This window comes from Myotis lucifugus, unplaced genomic scaffold, assembly GCF_000147115.1.
Source record: "Myotis lucifugus unplaced genomic scaffold, Myoluc2.0 scaffold_24, whole genome shotgun sequence".
NCBI classification, from domain to species: domain Eukaryota; kingdom Metazoa; phylum Chordata; class Mammalia; order Chiroptera; family Vespertilionidae; genus Myotis; species Myotis lucifugus.
This window is the reverse complement of record NW_005871072.1, coordinates 7,608,068-7,616,579: the sequence shown is the minus strand read 5'-3', so window position 1 is coordinate 7,616,579 and position 8,512 is coordinate 7,608,068.

Here is an 8,512-nt window from a genome sequence, read left to right as displayed (position 1 = left end):
GGAAGATCAACAATCCAGTCAAACATGGGCAAATGACCTAAATAGACACTTTTCAAAAGAGGATATACAGAAGGCCAAGAGATGTATGATAACATGCTCTAAGTCACTAATCATCCAAGAGATGAAAATCAAAACAACAATGAGGTACCATCTCACACCTGTCAGAATGACTATCACCAACAAATCAACAAACGACAAGTGCTGGCGAGAATGTGAAGAAAAAGGAACCCTCGTGCACTGCTGGTGGGAATGCATACTAGTGCAGCTACTGTGGAAGACAGTATAGAATTTCCTCAAAAAATTAAAAATGGAACTCCCATTTGACCCAGTAATCCCACTTCTAGGAATATATCCCAAGAAATCAGAAAGGACATATGCACTCTATATTCATAGCAGCACAATTTACAATAGCTAAGATTTGGAAACAGCCTAAGTGCCATCAGCAGATGAGTGGATTAAAAAATTGTGGTACATCACACAATGGAATACTATACTGCTATAAAAAAAGAAGGAACTTTTACCATTTGCAACAGCATGGATGGAACTGGAGAGCATTATGCTAAGTGAAATAAGCCAGTTGGAAAATGATAAATATCACATGATCTCACTCATATTTGGGATATAATAAACAACATAAACTGATAAAAAAAATAGATCCAGAGAAAAAGAAACACCAAACAGACTGTCCAACCTCAGAGAAAAGACGGGGGGGGGGGGGTGGTTAGAGATCAACCAAAGAACTTGTATGCATGCATATTAGCATAACCAATGGACACTGACATTGGGGTGGTGGGGCCTTGTCCTGGTGGGTGGAAGTGTCTGGGGAGGGGTCAATTATGGGAAAAGGAGATATATGTAATACTTTAAACAATAATAAATAAATAAATAAAGTTTTTAAAAAGGGAAACAAGTCAAAATTTTATTTTAAGGTAAGCCACCAAACTACATAATGGGTAAAGCAAAAACTGTGCCTTAGTAAAAATGGATCTGATCAAAAAGTTAAATTTCATGCTAAGATGCATTAATCCGGGATTGCTTCTTTTAAAAATGCTAACACCACCTTTAGGAGCCAAAGTTTGTGAGGAAAACCAAACATGCCTCCTCCCTAAGAAGGCAGATCTTGTTATTCAGTAAATAAACTTTACAAAGAATTAAAGCCTCCTTCTCTCTCTTAGAGGTAACCACTTTCCTGAAGTTGAGATGATCAATCTCTTGATATATATACAACTAGAGGCCCTGTGCATGAAAATTCATGCACTGGAGGGGAGTCCCTCAGCTCGGCCTGCCCCCTCTCACAGTCGGGTAGCCCTCAGGGGTGGGAGATGACCCAGCGATCAGGGGAAGGTGTTGCCCCATCACACCTCTGCTGCTGCCATTGCTGGCAGTGTAAGCCTCAGCTGGCCCTGGTTACCTGCACCTCGGGCCGGCCATGGGCAGCTGGGGGGCTGAGGGGTCTGGGAGACTCCAGAGGCAGGTGCGCCGGTGGGGCTGAGGGGACTGGATGCCGCCATCTTGTGGCTGTGACGCCGCTATCTTTGAGGGCATGGCAGTCAATAAGGAGGGAATGTGCTGTGGTTGCTGCCATCCTTATTGGCTGTGGGTCAATTAGCATATTCCCTCCTTATTGGCTGTGGGTGCCACCATCTTTGCGATGGTGTGAGGGTCAATTAGCATATTCCCTCTTTATTAGATAGGATATGTTATTATGTTACATATACAGGCAGGGGTAGGCAAGGTATCAATGGCAAGTAAATATGCCAATCTATCTACCAATGATACCTTACATGGAGCCACTATAGGTTTATAACCTTGGACTTATGTACTTAGTACCTTATTGATAGAAGTACATTAATCTATAATCAATCAGTACTACTTAGTAATAAATATTTTATTATGTATTTTTCCCATAAACAAGCCACATGTATAAGTTTGATATATAATAAAAGAGAAAGATCCCAGATACAATAAGCACTGTTAGAATATTGGGAAGGTTTTCCTGCTTTCTATTTTTTATAATTAATAAGAACTGGTATTAAATTTGTATATTAAGATCCAAGTATAAGTTTGAGTTGTTGTAACCCAGCAGTTCTCAACCTGTGGGTCGCGACCCCTTTGGCGGTCAAACGACCCTTTCACAGGTGTCGCCTAAGACCATCCTGCATATCAGATATTTACATTATGATTCATAACAGTAGCAACATTACAGTTATGAAGTAGCAACGAAAATAATTTTATGGTTGGGTCACAACATGAGGAACTGTTTTTAAAGGGCCAGAAGGTTGAGAACAACCTAAAATATAGGTAGATTGTCTCTCTCTAAAAGTCAGAGCTATAATATCTAACACTAAATCTTGGAAAATATTTCTGTGAACATTTGACCCTAGTGTCCTACCTCTAAAGCAGTATTTTGTATCACTCTTAGTTCATTGAAGTCAATGATTACTATAAGACTTTATTGAAGAACAGTTCTTCAGACTCTTTTCACTGAAAGAAGGTATTCCCTAGTTGTTATCTTTGGCAGGTAGATGGGAAAATTATTTTTAGAGCTTTCTTCCTCTGTTTTGCCCTAATGTGAAGTTTGCTCTTCTAAAGAATTTAAGAATTTTAAATTTTAATACTTCTAAAGGGAGTTTATTCAGAAAAGAAAAGAACTTTGGACTCAGTCCTCAAGACTTTTAAATATTTAAAGCCAACTTCATAATGATGGAAGCCTCTTTTTCTGCAGGATGTTGCATGTCTGATGTGCTCAAAACATGGCAGTCATAAAGCATCCTGAAATGGAAGAGCGGAAAATGTGCTGAACCTGCATCTTGGATGATATCATAAAGCTAATGAATCAATCAGCACTGGCACCACCCTACCTCTTAGCTCCTTAACAACATAAATACTAAAAATTCTTGGTGTTTAAACCATTTTGAGTTAGTTGGTCTGTTATTTGCTACCAATAGCACTCTCACTAAGGTAAGTAAAATATGACAAGCACTGTTCAAGCCCTACAGACATGAAGACAAATAGGTCAAAATTTTAACTCTAATTGATCTTAATCTAGTGGGGGAGATCAAACCTATAAGAAGTTAGTTGTCTGGTGAGGCAGTAAAAACTGATGGAAATGTGTGAGGGGGCATTGTGGTGGCAGAGAAGTGTGGGTGAACACTTGAGTCAGTGAACACGGCTATGGAACAAATGAATGAATTTGTGGACCCAGCTTAGGTGTCCATGACGGCTTCTTGGAGGTAATAGCATTGAATTCATATTTATGCCTTGGGAGGAATTGCTCATCTCATCCATTATTTTCCAAAAGACTGAAAATTTGTAAATTAATTTTAAGTGAAAAGTACCAAAGAAGATAACTAGGCTATTTTCTTCTCTAATTTAAATTACCTGTTCAATCACACAGGCCCCAAAGTGTATGGAGTCAAGTGATCAAGATGAAGAATACATTGTTGTAACATAAAGAATAAGTAATTAATAAAAAAGACTGTCCAGATAAACACTCAGTTCATAATACACAATATGATCTTCCATAGAAGGTATTGAGATAATCACCTTTCCTTCAGAAAGGCTTCTGCTATTTTCCAATCACTTTCACATAGAGAATCTTACTTAGTCCTCACCATAATCCTTTAGTATCTAGATCCCATTTTAGTATCAATCCCATTTTTCAGATAAGGAACTGAGAGGTCAAAAGGCTAAGTTTTTGTTAGTCAGAATTTGAACCCAAGTCTCCAAATTCCAATGAAAATGCCCGATTGACCACCCCACTCCTGGAATACACCATTCACTCTCTCTCACAACCTGCTGAAAAGGCATCAAGGCACACAGTGGGTGAAGGATCCAAGTCAGGACCACTCACAGCCCAGAGGAGTGTGGGCAGATGTCCCATAGCATATGCCAGCACATTCTGTCAGCCCCTTGGGGGCACCAGAGCATCAGACAACCAAACTGACAGGTTGTACAAAGATCCCGACTCATAACAAAAGACCCTACTTTTCCTTTTGTTTTGTTCCTTCTGAGCAGCTGGCATCTCTCCGCGAACTGTCAGTATTATATTTAAGACATAGTACATCATTAAAATAAAGCTCGGGGCTAATAATTATGTCTTGTTCAGGTGTTTTATGACTAAAGATTCTGACTTTCCCCCAAGGTTTCCAACTCACTCTTTCCCAAATTGCTTCTCTAAGGGCATTTGTTACATTGTGGAGGTGTCCCCAACAATTAAACAGCAGTTTAATCCTCTCCCTCTCTCTAGATTTTTTTTTTTGAGGTAGTGTCCCAAAGCCTAAGTCACTTCCACTTTCAAGATGGTACTTATTGAGTTCTCAACTGGCTGTGCTGGTGTGACTGCACACAGAGGTTAATCAAAGTGGAAAGTGCAGCTCCCAGCCTTCATGTTGCTCACACTCCACAACATCTATTTATCAGAAACATTCCAACCCCCTCCCTGCGCTGCCTCTATCTCAACCTTTGTTCAACAGTTATTAAGATACTCAAAGCACACATTTCACTGTCAGTAGGAAAAGAACACAGGACCTGTATTACGGCAGTATTTAAACTCTAAGCCTTTGTTATTTTGGCTCTGAATCCTGGCAATCCTATGAATGAGGGATGTCCACAATGTCCCGCCCACAACGGCCCTGCTCAGCTCCTGTAGACCCATGCCTGTGGCTTCTTTTACGGAGTCAATCCAACTCATATCTTCTATTCCTCTTTTTCTGCTCCCTTCTCTTTTCCCCAGCATTATTGTCTTTTCCAAATGAACCCTGCCTTCTCAAGATGTGCCCAATGTCGGACAGTTTCAGTTTTGTCATTTTTGCCTGCACCCTTATTTTACTTATAAAATGGATTTGATAGTAGTTCCCACCCTTCAAAATTATCATGAAGATCAAATGAGATCGAGCATGTAACTTTGTAACTCATAAAGAAGTTAGTACTCTAGAATTGGCAAAAGCATTTTCATGAAGATTGCCTCTTCAGGAGCTGGTAAGTTCTGGTACTTCGTGGTGGAGGGGAACAGCTCTTTGCGCATTTACATTTAAAATGGAAAACCCTCTGGGACCATCTCCTCCCATGAGTTGGTATGAAGGGTGGCAGAGCAAATAGACCCAGGTGGGGCAGCTCCCCTGTGCAAGGCAGCAGGAGCACTAGGTTTATGTATTGAGAGAGAGAGAGAGACATCAATTTGTTGTTCCACTTATTTATGCATTTACCAGTATTCATTGATTCTTGTATGTCCTCTCACCAAGAATTGAACTCACAACCTTGGCATATTGGGAAAATGCTCCATCCAACTGAGCTATCCGGCCAAGGCTGCACTAGATTTATTTTAAGAACCCTTAAGCTGCTCTTCTCACACCCCCAAAAGAAACTCTGAACCAGCCTTCTTACACACACTTACTGAAAGCAGGGTCTACCTAAGAATTCTTCCACAACTTACCAATTTACTTGTTAAACTCCTTACCTTTCATACTGTATGGGATTCAGAAGCAGCATTTTGATCCAAACATTCTAATTACTGCTACTTAACGGAGATTCTCTTAGGTTGTGTCTATTCAGCTCAATTTAGTTGGATATTCAGTAACAAATAGCTGAACTACCTTGATTGTATAGTTTTTAATCACTTTCCCATGGGCTGAGGAATCAGAGATGACTGAAAATTGAATTGACCCAGCCCTTCCAGGACTTGAAGTCTGGTAGAATTCACATTCTCTTCCACCCAAGAGACATTGCTCTCCACTAAACTGACTTGCTTGGTCTTTAGGTTCAACAAGGTCTGCCAAACTTAAGTTCAACTAGCTATAAAGGAATTGTTATGGAATATTTTAATGCAAACAGCAGAGTCAGCCCTTTGAGTGTGTCTCTTTTGGAGTAGATTGGTTGGTGCTTTGACATGGTATGAAGCTGCCCACTAGGTACACAAGCTCTGGGGCCTCCCTGGTGGTGCAGGCCAATGTCAGCCACCACCTGTGCCCTGCCCAGTGCCACCTAGCATGAACTACACAACAATCTGCAGATGGCTGCTACTTGTGCTGGGCTTGGAGGTGCCCAGGAGAGGCCAAACTATGAACCAAGTTTGGCTGCTGCTAGTACTAGTCCTGGGGCCATTTAGCAAGAAGTACACAGCATGTTGTGGTCAAATGCTGCTTGTTTGGGAGATTTTAGGACAGTCCAAAGCATGAACCAAGATAGACCATTTGTATGGAAAAGGCAATTTTTTCCACAATGGTCTTTTCCTTGCTATAAGTGTAATGTGCTTATTATGAAAATTTAAACCATTCAAAAGGACAGAAAGGAAAACAGAGACTGTGTTGTTTCCCATCCTCCAGCTGCCCAGGGTTAACAGGTCCCTGGGCACCTGTGTCTCTGAGCTTCTCACACACACAGGTTACCCACACCTACCACACCCTCACACACACACACACACACACACACACACACACCACACACCACATATCACATCCACCTCAAATGGGCTGAAGACCCAGAGTACTACACTATTCAGAGGTAGGGAGCAAGGATTTTCATGGGGGCCTCAATGACTGACACCTAAATCCTGAGTAAGGTGATAGCCATAAAAATGTTAATCTCCTTTCCAAGGGCAGTATCTCAGAGTAAAGCATTTACACTACAGTATAGGTACCAATACTTACGTTAACAGAAGAGGATTCCCCTGTTGATACCTTCTTCTCAGTGGACATCAGCATTCTGGGGACACAGGAGGCATCTTATGCCCAGGCCTCTATTAGTGGACACCACTTGCAGAAATAGCATTCCTGGGAGCTATCAGAGCAGCTGGCCACATACAGTATCCCCAGAAATAGGAACATTATTGAAGCATGTCAGATCAGGATAGCAGGAATGTGGTAAACACATTTGTGAGTAAAACTACAGAACATGAGACACTCCCTGAGGACCCCTAGGATTGCTGGAAAAAAATTTGCCATAAGTTGTAGGTCCCTCAGAAGGCACCAGAACAGCTTTTGAAAAACTTACTGCTTTGTAGCTGTTATCCTGACTCTTGGGATTCTAAAGTAGAAAATGGAGGGGAACATGAACAATATAAATAAAGTACTCCCAACAGGGCAGATAAGACCTGGAATCTGAGCTGGCCAAGACCCTGACATCAGCAGGCTGCAGAGAAGATAGCTCCCCACTGCTCACTGCAGCTGACACCAGATAGCATAAAGAGACAGCCAGCCCCAAAGAGTCAAAAACAAGGACTGCAATCACACAGTCTAGGGAATACAGACATTATCCTGAAGCAAGTCACAAGATCCTCAGTAACAGAATACAGCTGCTCAAATAAACCATCCTTATTGCAAAGTCTCCACTGGCAGAGTTCCACTATGTGGACTGCACATATTTTTAAATAAATACATGCCAAAAAATATATATATAGGTACCAATACTTATGATATAGATAGATAGATAGATAGATAGATAGATAGATAGATATACACACACACATATATATATTTCTGTCTTGCTTTTTAAAACAACAACAAAGGAATGCAAATTATACTAAATACAGGCTGATTACTAAGAGTAACCCCAGCTATATAAAATTTTGGTTGACTAGAGAAAATGCATGCAATAAGGAAACAGTGGAAGAGACCAGAACTTCTTAGGATACAGAATCACAAAACCAGGCCTCATCCCTATCCCACATAAAATGACTTTGCCAGAAGATAAAATATAATTTGCTAAAATATGTCTGCAAATGTTTACATTTTTGTAATCTGATTGTCTCAAAATTATATTCATTACCTGTTATTGCTTCTGGCATATTTTTACTTTTAGGTCTATAAGACAATAGTTTGCTTCCCTTTTTTAAATAATTCAGCTCAAGGTATTTATCTTGATGTATTCTTGAGAGGTTCAGGATAGCAATTTTGCATTTAAATTTTTTTTAAAAAACTGATTCTCATTTTGAAAAAAAACTCTTAGAACAAACCAGAAGTTCAGAGTAATATGGCGTATATCTGAAAAGGGCGGGGGGTGGAAAATCCCTTTAGCCAGATCAATTCTGCACAAGCAAAGTCACTGGCATCTCCTTCAATCTTCTGTTCTTTGATGTCTGAAAAACATCACCTTGGTGTGACTTGACCTCAATGACCTCAGAGAGCCTCTTCTGTTATGGACTAACCTTTGGTTTCAAATAAATGTTGTTTTCTGGAGACTTTTACTGCTTTTCTGGCCGTCATCCCAGAAGTATTGATCAGCTTGGTGCCATTGCCCTATTCTGCCTCAAAATGGCACCAGCATGATCTTCTAAAACCCAAATTTCATCAGCCGGTGCTGCTTACACCCTTTTGGTCATTCTCTATCATCTCCTGGGAAAAAATGCTCAATGTCCTTAGAAGAACTGAGAGGATCTTCATGATCTGGGCACTGTCAGCTCCCATTTTCCATGAGCAAATCAAGGGCCAGTCTGGGAAAAGAGTTCCTTCAGAGTCACCACTGGCTGATGATGGATCCATTTCCAAAAAGACCCCTGTCACATGGAACTAGACTG